General features: G+C 42.4%; 1 pseudogene; it reads right to left on the bottom strand.

Moving 5' to 3' along the window:
* Positions 1 to 8,639: 8,639 nt before the first annotated feature.
* On the bottom strand, positions 8,640 to 13,538 carry LOC123583730 (annotated as a pseudogene).
* Between the last annotated feature and the right edge of the window lie 3,853 nt (positions 13,539 to 17,391).

Genomic DNA, 17,391 nt, shown 5'->3' with positions numbered 1-17,391 from the left:
GGCTTACAGCATCCAATGGAAGAAATATCATGTTACACAAATGACCAGAGACTAGTTGGATAAACAAGATAAACTCAGAGTTGCATTCTTTCCCAGAATCTGAGTGGAGCGCTTTGGAGCATGGGTTCACAATTCTGTTTCTAGCCTATTTTTAAAATATCGAAGAGAAGGACCAGATGTCACAATGAATTAATATCCTAGACTTTTAAATCTGGAGACATAGGTTCAAATTCTCCCTGGTTGAAAGTAAATATGAGTTTTCTGGCTTCTTGGAGATCCCTTATGGATATTTCATTCACCCCCAAACTTGACAGTTAAACAGGATGATCCCTGCATCTTCTTTTTCATTGCGACCCAAGGGCTGGAAGCTCAGAAGAGGTGAGGCAGGTGCCAACTAAACTGAGGGAGGAGTCATCTTCGTCTCCTATCTTCTCATGTATCTTCAACGTAAAGTCAAAGGCCATCAAAGTGTAGCTGCAGAATCCGTGGGCATGGCTATGGGGCCGCTGCCGTTCATCCAAGTGGATCTAATGAAAATAGTCCCCCCGCAAGTTTCCCCTCAGCGACACACACCTCTGTTCTCAGGTCAGTTTCTGAGGTCTCATCACAGAGACTGTGGCTATGTCATTAGCAGTCTTATGCACCCTTGCCATTTCTTCTGGAAGGTCCTCCTGCTCTGTGAAGGTTATGTACCCTTTCTTTGTGCCCTCACCACATCCTTCTCCTCATCATAATATTTGTCTGACTTGTAATCATGCTGTACCTGTTGGTTCCCCCAGCTGGTCTATAGACTTTCCCCCTCCACCCACCCCGGAACAGAGTATGCGCATACATACCCAGGTCTCCAGCAGAGTACATACCTGCGTCTAGACGCATCCTTTGACCTGAGTCTCTCAGCATCTCAGGAGGATGTTCTGAATCACCCTGGAAACCCTCTGAGACATCTTTCTGAAGAGAAGAGCAGTTCTGATGAGGCTTTCCGATGTGACCTGTGATGATGGAGTGGTCTCGGGCTCCCTGCCAGCTGAGCATCTCAGCACAAGTGAGCTAGACTTCCCCCAGAAACTCCACACAGATCCTCACAGGAGAAGTGTGACTGGTATGCTGATAGGAAGTGACAGGTGATCTGTCTCAAAAAGACAAGGGAACAGAAGGAAGGATCATCCTTTATTTGACTGATGTCAATATGCAGCCCAGGATAACTCCACTTCAGGAAAACCCAGCCTGAGGAATTTGGGGTCAAAGAAAAAAAAAACTCAACTACATGTACAACTTTATATCTGCTTTCTTTTTAGTTAAGTTGGGTTTTTAATTTAAGGTGTGTTTAAATGGATTTTTAAAAAGGCAGAGGGAGCACATTCCTTCACATGTCTCTCTCCTGACAGTGTTCCTATGGGATCTTTGAGTGAAGAAAGCCTGGCTGATCCCAAATTTGCTCAGTAGGTGGGCTGTGCACTTCTCTTTTGACACATGCTTGAAAAAAAATCATGTCTTTTATGGCATAGTAAAGACGATTGAAAGCATTCCTTCTCCCCCCACCCCAGAAACCTAGGAATGAATTCCTCATCATTGAGGAAAAGTCCAGAGAGAAAAGAGCAGCCACCCAGGGTAAAGAAGGGAACCCAGAGAGCCAGTCAAGTCAGACCTGAAAAGACCAGCCTCCTGCTGCCAACCTGCAGTCACAGGTAAATCCCAGAGAACCTCTTTTTGTTTCATTTTTTCCTGAAAAATAGAATTCAAAGTTCCTTCTCTGAGCCTCACTATACCCTGATATCTGGGATGATTGCATCCCACCTCTCTTGAGCTTGGGTGCTAAACTTTCTTCCCAGAGTTGGGTTTTTAAAGAAAACAGGTTTAAAACTGTCAGCAAGGGAGGAGAGAAGTCCAAATCGCTCTCATGCTTGAACCTGTGGGCCAATTTGTTTGTAATTGGATTGGTATGCAGCAAAGATAGAGCCGTCCGGGGGAAATGCTCCATGGCCCCCCCTCTGGAGGGGATATTTCTCCTGATGGTGATCCTCAGTCCAGCACCAGCCCCCAGTGGGGGAGAGGCAGAGAGACCCTGACCATGGAAAAGAAGGGCCAATTGTGTGCAGCAAACAAAACAAAAGGACAGCAGGGACAGCCCCGTGAAAGGAGGCAGGACCCTTCACCAAAATAGACCCAGAAAGTAGAGCACACGTTGCAGGGTCTGTGTCCAAACTCAGAGACTGTGGGCCAAGGAGGAAGGTTGGATGAGAGCAAGGGGGGAGGAGACAGTGCTAGAGAGGGTTCCAACAAGAAACTAACATTGCCAGAAACCTGAGGAAAACTTTTTTTTTTTTAATAAAATGAAGTTGCTACCACTTCTATCGCCTCCTCAGTTGAGCCTCCACAATCCAACTGTCAGCCAGTCATGTAAGTTCCACCTCATGGCCAACGTCAGTGGCAGAGGGAGAAAATGTGGATTTGGGGAGAAACAGATCAGGGTTCTAATCTCGGTTTTGCTACTTGCTATTGAGGAGCTTTGGGTGCAAGATATTTAGCCCAATGGAGCCTCAGTTTTCTGGATCTGTAAAATGAAAATAACTCCTACTGGAAGGCTGGTTTAAAGGGATCTTGAAAGTTTGAAGAACCATACTGGATACCATTTGTTGTCAATCAGCATTATCCTGACCCCTTTCATAGGTTCCCCTTTATCTTGGGTGCTAGATGTCTGGGAGCCACATGTCCCCAAACTTCGTTTCCACCAATGTTCTGGATATAACATGTTTAATAATAGAATTCATTCGTGGGATATCTGTAAGGCAGAAGAGAGCAAGAGCCCCATCCTTCTCTCAGCACTGGTCCAGGGTGACAATGTGAGCTTTAGCAGATGTGACCAGCGTGGCAGCTGGCTGGTCTCTCTCACTGCCAGGCCCAAGCTTCAGGGTTGTGGGTCAGTTGTGATTTCCCACAGCTACCTGGAAGCCTGTGATGGCAACCCGAAAGCAAGGAGCAGCCCACCCTACTTTTTTGACTCCAGGCTTTTCTGCAATCTAAAAAGCACTGGTATTAGTTTTCTACCGCTGTGTAGCAAATTACTACAAACTTAAAGCAGCCTGAAATAGCACGTGTTTATTACTTCATGGTTCTGTAGATCAGAAGTCAGGTGGGCTCAACAGGGTTCTAGGTCAAAGTCTCACCATGCTCAAATCAAGGTGTCAACTGTTGACAGGGATCTTATCTGGAAGGTCTGGGAAGAATCTACTTGCAAACTCATTCGGGATGTTGGCAGACTTTATCTCCTTGTAGTTTGAGGACTTAGGTCCCCAATTGTTTGCTGGCTGTCAGACAGAAGGGTCTCCCATCTCCTTAAAGCCATGCACACCCTTCCCCAAGCGGCATCCTCCACTTTTAAACCAACAATGACACACTGAGTCCTTTGCCCAACATGGCAACCAGAGCAGAACCCATCACACCCAATCCCCTCACACTTGGACTCTGATTCTCTTTTCTCCTCTCGGCCAGACAAAGCTCCCTGATTTTAAGGGCTTGTGTGATTTGATCAGGCCCACCCAGGTAATCTCTCTTTATGGGCCAGGAGAAGCAATAAGAGTGCCAAGGAAGGATGGACCATGATCAGATTTATATTTTCACACAACAAGTATTTACTGAGAACTTACAATGAAGGTAGAAAACCCACCTTGGTATTGGGAATAGTGCCATATAACATCACATAGTCACAGAAGTGATGCATCAGCATATTCGTGGCTTCTGGGAGTTGGGTGAGACATCTTTGCGGGAGCATTTTAGGAATTCTGTCTACTGTAACACCTAATTCCCTCTATTAAATTACATTCTTCTTTGAAAAACCTAGAGGGGTTTTGTTTTTCTGTACTCAACCATAAGTGATCTGAGATCACAGTCTGCAAACAAACTCTGACATGAAGAAAACAACACTTTATAATACTCTTACCCTTGGAACTTTGTGGACTCTTACCCAATAAACATCAGTTCAACAAACAGTTGTCTAGCAACTGCCGTATGCCAGGTTGTGCTATGTTTAAAGGAATCAAAAAGGGTAAGAAACCATACTGTTACGGTCTAATGGGAAAAAGAGACGCATGAATAGAGCTTTTTCAATGTAACATGTCATCAGAGATGATAAGAAAGATTAGGTTCAAAGTTGAGTATCATTCATTTACTCAAGAACTATTGATCTGATATCTACTCAGGGTCAAGCATTGGCTTAAGTGCCAGTGACTTAAAGATCAATGAGGCATATTATTGCCCTAGAGAATCTCAAAGCCAGTGGAAGAATCAGATATCACATTATTGCCAGACAGCACTTTTATTGTCAGAAATCACAATAAACTGCTGTGTTTTAATAACAGATGCAATTTTTGACTTTTTGCTAGTAAACCCCAACTATGCTAAATACTTTAGACATATTATCATATTTAAGTATGTTAAATTAAGTCTGTTACCTTAAGTCTGAAAGTAAGATGTAATTATTTTCTGAAGTTTACAGAGACTGGAAACCAGCCACTTTTCTAGGATAAGATTGATCCGGGTTTGCAACCCATATAGACTCAATTCTCACACCCCTTGTAGAGGGTATCATTGGATGTCTAATGTTCATGTTTCTGCCCAAAAATCCTTCAGGATCCTTTTCCACTACTTTTGTGCTGCCTGCCCCATCGATCCCATGAGACAGAAAACTTCCTACAGCCAGAACCTGCCCTCTTTCCTGGGGAACTATCTTCTGAGTCTCCTGTACCCACACAAATGGAGAGGGCAGTGTCTGGGAGTGCATGTTCCCTGGGTGGTCCTTAACCAGTAACTGATGGAAGTGAGAGTTCGAACACACTAGTTCCTTTGCCATGGTCAGGAAAACACTGACACTTGATTTATAGAGTTCCTGAATCTGCCTGCAGATGGGGCAAATTGGATCTTTGGTTGGACTTCATGATTGCACAGTTACTCGGCTTCCTCCCCTCCCTGCCCTCCACCCCCCACCCACACCTTTCCTAGTTTCCCCTGGGAATTTCCTTACAAACATTTACACACAGATCTGAGTCTGCCCTAAGACATCTGTGCTCTGACATTTATACTGCACTACCATGGGAACCAAGGGATGAGGGTGATTAACTCCATTTGGGCCAGTTGGTGAAGACTTTCCGGTTATGAAAGATAAGCAGAGGTCTGCCAAGATGGCAAGTGGGGAGAAGAGCATTCCAGGCAAAGGAAACTTCACACACAAAAGCACAGAGACAGGAAGATGAGGACAAGTCAAAGGATAGATTTAAAAATTGGACATGCTGGGGGTGCCTGGGTAGCTCAGTCCGTAAAGCATCGGACTTCAGCTCAGGCCATGATCTTGTGGTTTGGTTTGTGAGTTCAAGCCCTGCATGGGGCTCTCTGCTGTCAGCACAGAGTCGGCTTGGGATCCTCTGTCTCCCTCTCCCTCCTCCCCTCCCCTGCTCTCTTGCACGCTGTCTCTCTCAAAAATAAATAAACATTAAAAATAAATACAAATAATAAAAATAAAAATTGGACATCCTGGAGCAGAAGGTAGAAGGAGCTGAGGGGTCTGCCAGGAGTTGGAGTTCCCAGGTTGGGAGAAGCACCTGAGGGTGCTAAAGAAGGATGGACCATGATCAGATTTATGCTTCCACACACCAAATACTTATTAAGAACTTACGATGAAGGTAGAAAACCCCCCTCAGTACTGGGAATATTGCAGGACCAACCTGATCTGTGTCCCTCGTGGACTTACAGAATAATCTTTTTCTGTCCAACACAGCACCACTAAAGATGTGTGCCCATTTAAATTAGCTAAAGTTGAAATTCAGCTTCCCAGTCACATTAGCCACATTTCGAGTGCTCAATAGCCACATGTGGCTAGGCTTTTCCATGGCTCAGTGCAAAACATCCTCAGGCTTGCAGAAAATTCTATTGGACGGTGCTAGTCTAATTACATCAGAGGATAGCTATGAGTCTTCCACCTAATTTAAATTTTTTTTAAGTTTATCTATTTATTTTGAGAGAGAGAGAGAGAGAGCAAGCAGGAGACGGGTAGAGAGAGAGGGAAAGAGAGAATTCCAAGCAGGCTCCCCACTGCCAGCGCAGAGCCCAATGTGGGGCTCAAACTGACAAATCATGAGATCATGACCTGAGCTGAAACCAGGAGTCAGAGGCTTAGTGGACTGAACCACCCAGGTGCCCCTCTTCCGCCTAATTTTTAATTTGTATGTGGCTATCTCCTACTTAGTCTTTTTTAAAAAGTTGCTCCCTGTGCTTTTCCTTTTTATACAGAAGACTCTGAGGATTCTTTTGATTGCACAACTGGGCCTCTGCACAACCACCTGCATTTGGCAATCAAATTGTAGTCGTGGTTGTCAAAAGACCAGGATTGCAGAAATCCCTTTGAAAGTGCACGTGGTCCTTTTATGTGCTGGATGAGGGAGATATGCTCACACCTGCCTGCAGAACCCAAGCAGTGGAGTCTGCCTGCCTCCATCTGTTCATAGTGTTCATTCTGAATGCTTGGAGCTCAAAGCCCATCCTCTAAAAGCAAAACAATATTCAGGAAAAAAGCTCAACGTGAATTCCTTGCCTGGCATTCTCCCATTTCCAGGGCCACAAAAATGGAAGCAAAATAGCCACTAGCAACAGTAATCTCTGAAATCTGTCAAGAGATTTAAAACTGATGATTGTTTAAAATTTTTACATGATGGGGCACCTGGATGGCTCAACTGGTTGGGCATCCGACTTCAGCTCAGGTCATGATCTCACTGCTTGTGAGTTTGAGCCCCACATCCGGCTCTGTGCTGACAGCTCAGAGCCTGAAGCCTGCTTCGGATCCTGTCTCACTCTCTCTCTGCCCCTCCCCTGCTTGCTCTCTGTCTCTCTCTGAAAAATAAACATTTAAAAAAAAAACATTAAAAGTTTTACATGACGTCTTTCTCTGACTTATTTCACTTAATACCTTCCAGTTCCATCCACGTTGCTGCAAATGTCATGATTTCATTCTTTCTCATTACCGAGTAGTATTCCACTGTATATAGAAACTACATCTTGTTTATCCATTCACTGTATGTTAGCCAGTTTGACAATAAATCATATTTAAATATATAAATAATCACTCGTTACTAATTTAAACAAATTTTTACATGATAAACTAACAGGAACTGGAACTTTTGTTAAAGAGTCATTTCCCTGTAATTCATCTATGTTCTTACACGAACCAATGAACAACAAAGTGTTTCATGATAGTCTAGAATAAAGCCATCAAAAACATAAAAACTGGACTATGTAATCAAATATTTTAATCAAAGTGTCACTGTAGAGAAATTTAAACCTAACCATTCTGAAGTACGCAGTACAAATCGTAATGACTGTGGCACTCAAAAACTAAATTCACTCTAAAGAGGCAACTTTATATTCAGTTGAGTAAAGATTATGTCTCCCTATTCCTGATACGATACAGTTTTTAGGCTCTAAACAAACATTGCCAACCTTATGAAAGCTCTTCTATTACAACGATTAGAGGGGTTGGTTATGCATAAGGGAAGAGAAAGCACTATTTTTTTTTAAATAACAAAATGTCAACTTTCCAGGATTTTTAGTAGCCTTGATTTCTAATAAACTGGGAAACACTGGTAGACTAGTTCCTAAAGGCCTGGATCAGCTACAGAAACTAGGGGCTAAGTAGCAGAGATTGTATTATTTACAGGGGAGAGAAGGTATGGCTGCAATAAATAAGATTGGTCTTACACATACTTTGTTATGTTTTGTTTCTTTCATTTTCTTTGTTGTTTTTTGTTTAGCACTCGGCTGATTCTGCTGCCCTGCCATTGGCACGCAAAAGAGTACAAGATATTCCCACTCTCCTCTTTGTCTAATTCCACAAGCCTAAGGAGGCAATAATGACCAACCTCTTGGAGTTTTCCAGTTGATTATAGAGAACAGCATTGTATTCCGCAGTATACTCTGGCCGCCCTGCCACCAGATGAAAGGAAAAGCATAAAAGCCCGAGCAAGCCTGGGACTCTGCCTTTCCTGCTGCAACATGCCATCAAATGCAGCCGGGGCCCTCCACGGAGGCAGCCATTCTGTTGTTCACGTTCACCGAGTTCAGCTGAGGATGTCTGAGATCAACAGGTGGCCTTGCTAATGGAACAGATTCGCTCATTGTTTGTGTGTTTAATGAATCATTGAGTTACTGATCAGCAGTGAGCAATAGAAGCTGTTCAAACAGAAAAGAAGCCCAGCCGGGAGGTGGTGCCGCCACCACGCTCCTTTGAAGCGCTGCTGGCCCCACGGGCTGTGAGGGAGGCTTAGGGTTTACTCCCTCCGGTTCCCAGAAAAGCTGGTAGCAAGAAGAGGGTATTATTTCTAATTGGATGATGAAAGTCAGCTCCGGGGACAGAGACCAAAGGGCCAAACGTAAAAAGGGGAGGAAGTGAAAACATCTGAATCAAAAGGTTGAGGTAAAACCAAGAGACAGGTGTTTGCAGTGAACCGCGCAATAACCCTCGTCTTGCCTCCCTCCCCAGGTCCTCAGGAAGCAGCCAAGTGGGGAAGGACAGCAAGGAGTAAGAAAAAGCAAGGCTGAGGATTCGGAAGCTGATTTCCTTACAAAGAGTTCATGGTACAGTGGAAATTCTCTGTCTTATCAGGAGGCAAGGCTGACCTTTCTTTGTGAGATTCCCCCAAGTTGTACCAGGGCCTTTCTTGTGAGTAGAATTTGACTGAAGATATGCCAGAATGGCATTACTGGGCCATGCGTGTCCTTTTGCCTCCACAGATAAGACTTTTCATTTGTCACCACTTGAAGTCTGAATTTTAAGCAGATTTGTAGACTAGTGGCTCATATCCATCCACTCGTTCGGCTGTATCACCTGTCTTATCCCAGGGGAATTTCCAGAATTATTGCCTTCACCATGAAGTGACGTGAGTTCCCCAATTCAAACCTGGGCTTCTTTAGCATTTTTACTTTTCAAAAAACATATCATAGAGAAGATAAATAGATTGGCAAGGCTTTTTTATCTCTTTCCCAATGCTGACTGCAATCGGTTTATTGACAACATATTTAAAGTCATTTGTACCTCTTCAGTCATGATTTCCATCATCTTCTTCTGGATTTGGTGGACCTGTAGGTTCTGAGTGTGAGAGGTCTTCCAAATATGATCACACAACAAATGAAGCATATAACTATTCGTAGTCTTGATATCGACATGAGCTTCAGTCATGGCCTGACATTTTCTCGACCATGGAGCACATTTTTCATGGGTAAGATCCATGTCATACAAATTGGGTAGGCAGTTTTGCCTTGAATATCCTCAGTAATTACTTCGGATTTTCTAATGCACATTCATCATTCTGCAGAGCAACAGGCCTCACTTTAACAAAATGACCTTTGAGGCAATCAGATGCATTTTGGTTCCTTGGGTCCCTGAGACTAACAATTTTCTGTGTTTCCTATATCAAACATGGCTGGTGCTTTCACGTCATTTCAATCTTCCTTAGAAAATGGTTCTTGGTTTCCTTTTGCCACCTTTTGTGGGAAGTGTCTTTTTTTTTTTTTTTTTAAAGGTAGGGAACATATGAATGATATAACAGAGGGTGGTTTGGTGAGGAGAGCACTGTGCTATGGGTTAAGTAATGTGGGTCTTAATTTCAACTCTGCCACTGTCTCTGGAGTACCATTGGTCATATACTTTCCATGGTAGAGACTGGCTACCTATTCACCAAACCTCTTTCCTTCCCTCTCCAACACACAGCTAAACCCAGGTCCCAGCTTTCCTCATAGTCAGATGTGTCCATATGACAGTCTCCAGCCAATGGAACATGCACCAAGGTTTGTAATTAGACCTGAATTATAATCCTTGCAGCTGGCCCTCCGTGCTCTCTTTTCCCTTGTCTTCAGCTGGATATTGACACCTAGGTTGACCTTGAAGTTCACAGAGCCTCTGTAAAGCTTGGGTCCCTTTGGCCCTCAGGGTAGCTGGAGAATCTAAGGTAGCTGGAGTACCCAAGTAGGACACCTCAGCTGTAAGCGATCTCCTCCATTTACCTTAGCACACTGTACAAACTCCTTCTACATGTTCCATAAAGCTGAACAGTAAAGAGGTATTTCCATGGACTCTGATGTTTCTCTTAGCCCTACCATCTTTGATTCAAAGCCATCACCTCATTTATACCTTCATCTTCTACCCCAGAAGGGAGGATGCCCTTCCTGTCTCTTCAAGCTCTGGAGGAAGGAGTGAGACTTTGCTCTATTACATTCTCCCTAAAGGATAGAGATAAAGGAGGAATAAAGAGAGAGAAAGCAGAAAGTCTATTAGAGCCCTCCTATCAGTTAATGGGAGAGAACAAGGAGGAAGTATAGAAGGCAGTAGGATGAATGGAGATTCAGGCCAGAGAAAGAGGGTGTGATTTGCCCTTGCATCTGCTCGTGGCAGATCTTTGGGCTCTAAATCCCAAATGAGGGCCTGAGTCGTGACAACAAACTTCTATTCCACCAGCACATCTCTTGCCATGGGTTTGTGCTTAATCGATCCAGCCTCAAATCCTTTCAGAACTGAAGATCTCAGCTATTCCAAAATGTATTTCCATATGTCCTCTTCAGTAAAACCTTCTTGTCAGAGGAGGATGTGAAAGCTATCACTCCTTTTGACAATGTCAATGTCATTGCTATTTGAAAAACCAAGATGTATATACACACATGTGCCTGTGTGTACATAACTTACAATACAAGTTTCTGATTCTGAATATTTGCACAGTGGAATGTTCACTCCTCCTGGATGTATAAGCTGCACCATACATCCCTATAGCGGGAATGTGTCTCAACTGTAGAATAAATGGGTTGTATTTGGTCTGTGGCATTAAACAGGTAAACTAAGTACTCACTACTGAGACAGGCATAACTAGTCTACAAAGATGTTTATAATCCCCCTTTTTTTTACAAGGTGTGTGAAGGATAATTCCATGTTTTTATGTCTTTTTTTTTTTTTTACCTTTGAAACATTTATATAGTGTTTATTTTATAACAAACATAATGTAATGAATATTGTTCTAAATGTTACTCAGATATTAGTTTATTTAATTCCCTATTAAAGTGGGATATTCAGGACTCCCACTTCCTGGTGGGAATCTGGTGGGAAGTGGCAAGGACCCTGGGTCAGAAGATCTTGTTTCCACGTCGGAGCATGACCAAGTTTGGCTGGCAGAGCTGGAGTGATGAAATCGCACCTCCGCTCTGCTATCACGGTCTTGCAGTAAGAAGCACAAGCTAGATGACCTCCAGAGTCTAATCCAATTCTAGGACCATTTTGAATTCACTCTTTTCCTGGATCCCATGGCTCCCTGTGATCTGGCACCTGACAAACTTTCCAGCCTCATCTCATATCCCAACCTCACTCAGCTCCAGTCCCATTTGGCCTCCCTTCTTTGTTCCAAAAACACTGAGCTCCTTCCCAGCTTAGGGCCTTTCCACTGGCAGTGCCTGCTGCTTGAAGCTCTTTCCTTGCATCATCTTGTTGCCTCTTTTTTTGTCATTCAAGTTACTAACTAACCTCTTCAGTGAGTCTGTCCCCAACATCTCAGCCTAAACTGTTCCCACACCCAATACTAACTTCCCATCAATCACTCTGATTTACTATCACCTGTCACCATCTTATATTTTCTTGTTTATTTATTTGCCTCTTTGTGTGTAGTCTGTCTCCTCTCACTAGGAATAAACCCCGTGACAGCGAGACGTTATCTGTCTTATTCATCATTGTATCTCCATTGCTTACATAAAAGCACAGTAGCCACAGAGCCCAGCAAATCTAGGGCTTCCAATAGAGGCAGAAATGGAGCCTGGGACCTAGAGCCATAGGATTCCCGAGTCACACGCGGGAGCAGAGGGGTCACTTAGTGCTCCACTTGCCCTTTCTCACTCAATTCAGTGATTTCAGAGCAAATGTCAGGGTGACTATGCATTGACACATATCCTTTTGCTCCTACTCACCTTCTACCTCTCAGAGACAAACTGTGTATTCTCAGGGACATCCTGTGCAGTTGCCTCACAAGCAGTAAATAGCGTATCCGCCTAAGGAGACCAGTACCTCTCTGCTGAGAACAGCTGTGCAGCTCTAGTTCTGCAGATTTGGGCTTCACAATCTGAGGGACAAAGGCCAAGACTAGTGGCCAGTGGGACTTAGACAGCCTGGATGCTAAGCCCTATGTGATGCTCTGCAATGGCAAGAAAGGTCTCAACTGAAGCTGATCCAATACTGGCTGCTGCCCTATGCAAGGGTATGCCTTCTCTCCTAATAGAAGAACAGGGTACCAAACCAAACATAGTAAACATTCTGTCTCAGAGAAAATCCTCTGGGGTTTAAGGAAGCCATCGAGTTTCTGGGAGGGACAGCTATAGAAGGTGCTTCTTCCCACTCAAAAGGGAGAAGTGATGCTTAACTCACAGCTGGAGGCATGGTCCCCACCCAGGTGAATCACCTGGGACTAAAGTAGAATAAAGAGGAATAACGCTGGTGAAGTCACAGGGCAATGTCAGAGTGTCACCATCTGGATTTCAGGAGTAGGGGCAGGGCCCTGTGTGTAAAGATTCATCTCAACACATCTATAACCCAGAGATAAGAGTCCACGTGATCGTTTTTATGGTCAACTAACTTTGACATTTCCTTCTCTCCGACCAGTTTCGGAACATCCAGGTCTGTCAAGAGATATCCTTGTGCTCTCCCAGATTCCTCCACTCTTCAGGATCTCCTACATCAAATACCACAGGTAATGACAACTCAGGACTACTAGTGATTTTCTATCCTATAATAAAAAGATTATAGGGTCAAACATTTCAGCATTTCCCTGTCCCAGTATTTGGTCAAGAAGTTCTTCCTTAAGCATTGCTGACATACCTCTTGCTGCAATGTCAGCCCATTTCTTCTTTTCAACCTACTGTGGAGAAGCAAAACAATGAGTATCCATATTCTCCATGATTTTTGAAAACAGTGAAATCAACCCTTAGCTTTCTCTCTCTCTCTCTCTCTCTACTAAATTTCACAAAAGGCCATGCCCCTACCACTATAATCTATCTGGTAATTCTTTTCTGGACTTTAATTTTTTACATTATTTAATTTATTTTTTAAATGTTTATTTTTGAGAGAGAGAGAGAGAATGAATGAGCAGGGGAGGGGCAGAGAGACAGGGAGACACAGAATCTGAAGCAGACTCTGGGCTCTGAGTTGCCAGTACAGAGCCCAGTGCAGGGCTCGAACCCACAAACTATGAGCCAAAGTTGGACGTTTAACTGACTGAGCCCCCCGGGCGCCCCTCTTTGAATCATTTTAAAAATGCAGAAGTCAGAACTGCACATACTGCTCTTGTAAGGTCTTTGGCAAGTCTTGAAGCAACAAAAGATTTCTTTCCGACTGGTGATGTAGAGTTTCTGTCATTTTCAAAGTATACTGCTGAATCATACTCAATTTGCATCTGGATCTCAGGTTTCTTCTTGTCACATATACTCATCCAATCCTTTCCTGGCCTGCATTCGCTTTTTGTTCCTAGGTGCATGATGAGATCCCAACTTTATTCTCTTTTAGACAGTTGGCCTCCCAAATTTCAAAAGTTTATTTACATTTATTGTACCAGAAAAGTCAGCCAGCTGAGAAGAGATGGCTGTACATCACCTGACAAAAATATGGAATGATCCTGGTCCCAAGAAGATACTGATGCGGCAAACCTGGACTCCCTCTCGGGTTCATACTGAGCCTTTGATGACCAGGATTTGTTTCACGGTTCCTGCTATGACGTACCCACTGCATGTTAGATCCATCTGGCCCTCAACTTTCAAATAGTTGTTGGAAATCCATTCTCAGCATTTTTTATTTCCCTGACTTGTTTTCACATATACACAAACTACTCTATTGTTTTGTGTGTCTGGATACAATTTTTTGCTTCTTTTTGTTATACGTATATGCCCAGGTCTTTTCTAAACATCATTAACTGCACCAAACTTCTGCCCCTAGGTTTAGTGCCCTCACCCCAACTTTGTCCTCTTTCAGATCATTGGCTTCCCACATTTACCATGTTTACTTACATTTTTCTTTCCCTTTCCTGAGAGGTTTTAACATACTCAGCCAGTAAAGACCGCCTGGAGTAGTCAGTTTACATTTGTACTTTCTGCATAATTATCACAGTGTTTCCTTTAGCTCTCCAAAGTATTTTGATTTGAATGGTAAATTATATGGTCACCCTACAGGTAGAGCAGGCTGCCTCTCTGCTATTCTTTCAGACTGACTCTGAACCACCTGAGGGCACCTTAAACTTGTCCTCCCTCTGAGACTAGTTTTCGTGGTCTAGAAAATGAGTATCTGACCCTGGCAGGGATGCTGTGGCATTGCCTAGGACTTTAGGCTGATCTTTCTACCATAAGGGCCCATGAAGATTAGATGTTGATTGCTCTGATTCTATGAAGCATTGCATCATGAAGGTCGTGTAATGATTAAAAACTGTAACTTTGGAGGTGGATCTGTTAAGTTCAAATCCTGCCTCTGTCACTTTTATTTGTATCATTTAATTGGGACATATAAACCCACATACAGGTTTTTTTTTTATCAAGAGAGTTCTGAAAGAGCATTCATACATGCACAGACCCGGCACTCACTACGTGGTATTTGCAATCCAGTGTTTGTTGACTTCTCATGTCACAAGATCTAATGACATGGATATATCACAGGCGACTCAGCTCCAGGCCAGCTTGCTTATACCACTCTAGTTGACAGTAAACTTGGCCAAATTTCTCCAGCACTAGAACTTCCACTCTACAGGACAAACCCAACAACCCTTCTTGTTTGAATGCCCAGTAAAGGTTGAATTATGTCCTTCATTTATTCATTCAGAAAGCACATGTTCTTTCAGGCACACAGAGCTAAGAGCTACAGGGAACCTAAAGAAAATAATGTCTATGCCTAACCTCAATAGCTTCTTATTGAGCTGGGGATAATAGAAGTATACACACAAAATCCAAATGACCATGTGAGACATCGGACCCAGAAATGTTACAAAGAAATATAATGATTAAATGTTAAATTAGCAGGACCTCACATAAGATCTAAGTTCAGAAAAGAGACAGATAACCTAGAAATATGGACACCAAGGGAATCAAGACCTAGAATAAGATAGAAGTAATGGATTGGGAAGAGAAAGATAAATGTTAGCTATACACTAAGCTTCAGAATCACACTAATATTTGGCATAAGTTTCAGCCTTGTTTTCTAGAAGGCTAACTAGCTGAATGTCTACCTCAATGTCATTTTTAGTAACCCAGACCATGTAAAATGATCAGCAATCCTGGGATTGTGCTGTTTACAATTTCATCTAATGAGCATAACAACAGTAGGAAGATAACAGAAACACGACATTTTGGATTAATTTTTTTGATAGAGTTACCAACTTTTTATTTTGCTGAGTAAGCACTTGAGGAAGGACAACACTTACTGTCACTTCATAAAAGGATATTGTGACACCAAAAAAAGTAAATAAGACACAATCGGACAATTTTAATATCTTAACTTTCAAGTATGGGTCTGTATTCTAAATCTCGTATGTGTGAGCATATGAATGAGCACCATTCATATGGGTGCTCAGAAAGGAATTCTAGCACAGAATAATGTAACAGGATAACCAGCAACCAACAGAAAGATGGTGAGCCGCTGTGGTCAGTTCTCTTTAGCCACAGACCAAACCCCTTGATGCGAAAGAGATTTGAGAACTTCATGGTACTTGTGCAAGGTGTACAAACAAGACGGCATAGTAGCTAATGCATGTTTTGAAAAAAGCCACTTGACAAAGTCTTCACCCTTTACAGATAGCAGTGCCGACGCAGCAGGACTTAGTACCACCAAGGTCACCTGTGGGGAAGGATGGTGAGCTGAAGCCTGCTGAAGAAGTAGCAAATGGGAGGCACCTGTAGAAGGCAATGATTCCTTCAGGGTACATTTTCCAAAGACTCCCCATCATTTCACACCAGGGTGTGCCTAAAATGAGAATAGAAATCCAGAAGGAGATTCTGGAAAGGTCTTGTTACCTGGAGATCAAATTACCTTGTCCCACTGACACATTTATATATCCACATTTTAAGTACAAATTTTTTTTTTTCTCAAATGATGAAAGGAAGGAGCAAGAAGGTGCAAAATACACGAAATAAACAATTTAAATGGGAAGGAAAATCTTAAATTAGCTTTTGATAAATAATCAGAAAATTAGTTCTTTATGTATTTTTTTCCATTCATAATCACCTATTGACTATCTCTGCAGCACCAAATCTGGAACCATACGGCATGCATTCAAATCCCAGCTGGGTCACTTGCTGGCTATATGACCTTGAGTTAGTTATTTAAATGTGCCTCAGTTTCCTCATCTATAAAATGGGAATAATCAGAGTGCTCACTTTTTTTTTCTTTTTGAATTTTATTTAAAGAACATCCACCAGAGAGAAACTTTCCATTAAGTAGAAGAGAAATCAAATACTCTGTAATAAAGACCATCCAACTAAAAACAGATTTGATCCATAAAATGATAAACAATTTGTGTTTTATTTCAAAGGGCAAACTCCATTCATTATCTGTAGGACAATATAACCCACTTGTCTTGAGTGTTCAATGAGTTAATATTTATAAAGCATTGGGAATAGTACCTAGCAAGTAACACACATGATGTAGTGTTTGAGTTAAAATGAGATGTACCAAGCATAACCACGGCTCACAAACAAAGGTACCCTTTTCAAGATTATTTCAAATAAATTGCATCATCACCATCAACCAAATTTTCAAGTCCAGGAGTTATAGAGAAGAACATAATTTATAATTCTAGTTAATTAGTTTTAGAGAAAGGAAAGTTTAATAATTTGATGGTGACACTGTTATCAGCCATATCCCACACTGGGGGATTATCCAAACAGTATCTTGCTTCTTCATCAACCTTAGCTGAAATAAGTGAATGCTGAATACACATTGATTGAACTAAATTAGACTGAATAGAAGAGGAATCAGTTCAGAAGATGGAGCCATGCGGTACCATGGATGCTAATGGAAGAAAAAGTATAGAATAAGGGCACATGACAAGGTCATTTACTTCAGGAAAGTTGAGAAGCATGCAGGCTAAGAAAGGGACAGTGGTTCAATGGATTAGGAGATCCATGTGGCCTTTGGTTTCAGTAGCAGTTTCGAGAAAGCCAGATTACCAGAAGTTAAGGAGAGTGTTCTCTGGAGTAAACTGAAGGCAAAAATAAGAGTATATGGAGGATGACACCTGTAGATGTTAAAAGGGTTAAAAAAAAATCCTTACTGTATGGGAAACCCACATGTTTAGAAAAAAGACACCAGAGAAGGAAGACTGAAAATATATAGAAAGTAGAGTATAACTG

This window comes from Leopardus geoffroyi, chromosome B3, assembly GCF_018350155.1.
Source record: "Leopardus geoffroyi isolate Oge1 chromosome B3, O.geoffroyi_Oge1_pat1.0, whole genome shotgun sequence".
NCBI classification, from domain to species: Eukaryota; Metazoa; Chordata; class Mammalia; order Carnivora; family Felidae; genus Leopardus; species Leopardus geoffroyi.
The sequence above is the reverse complement of the archived record's forward strand: the minus strand, read 5'-3'. Positions and strand labels throughout refer to the sequence as shown.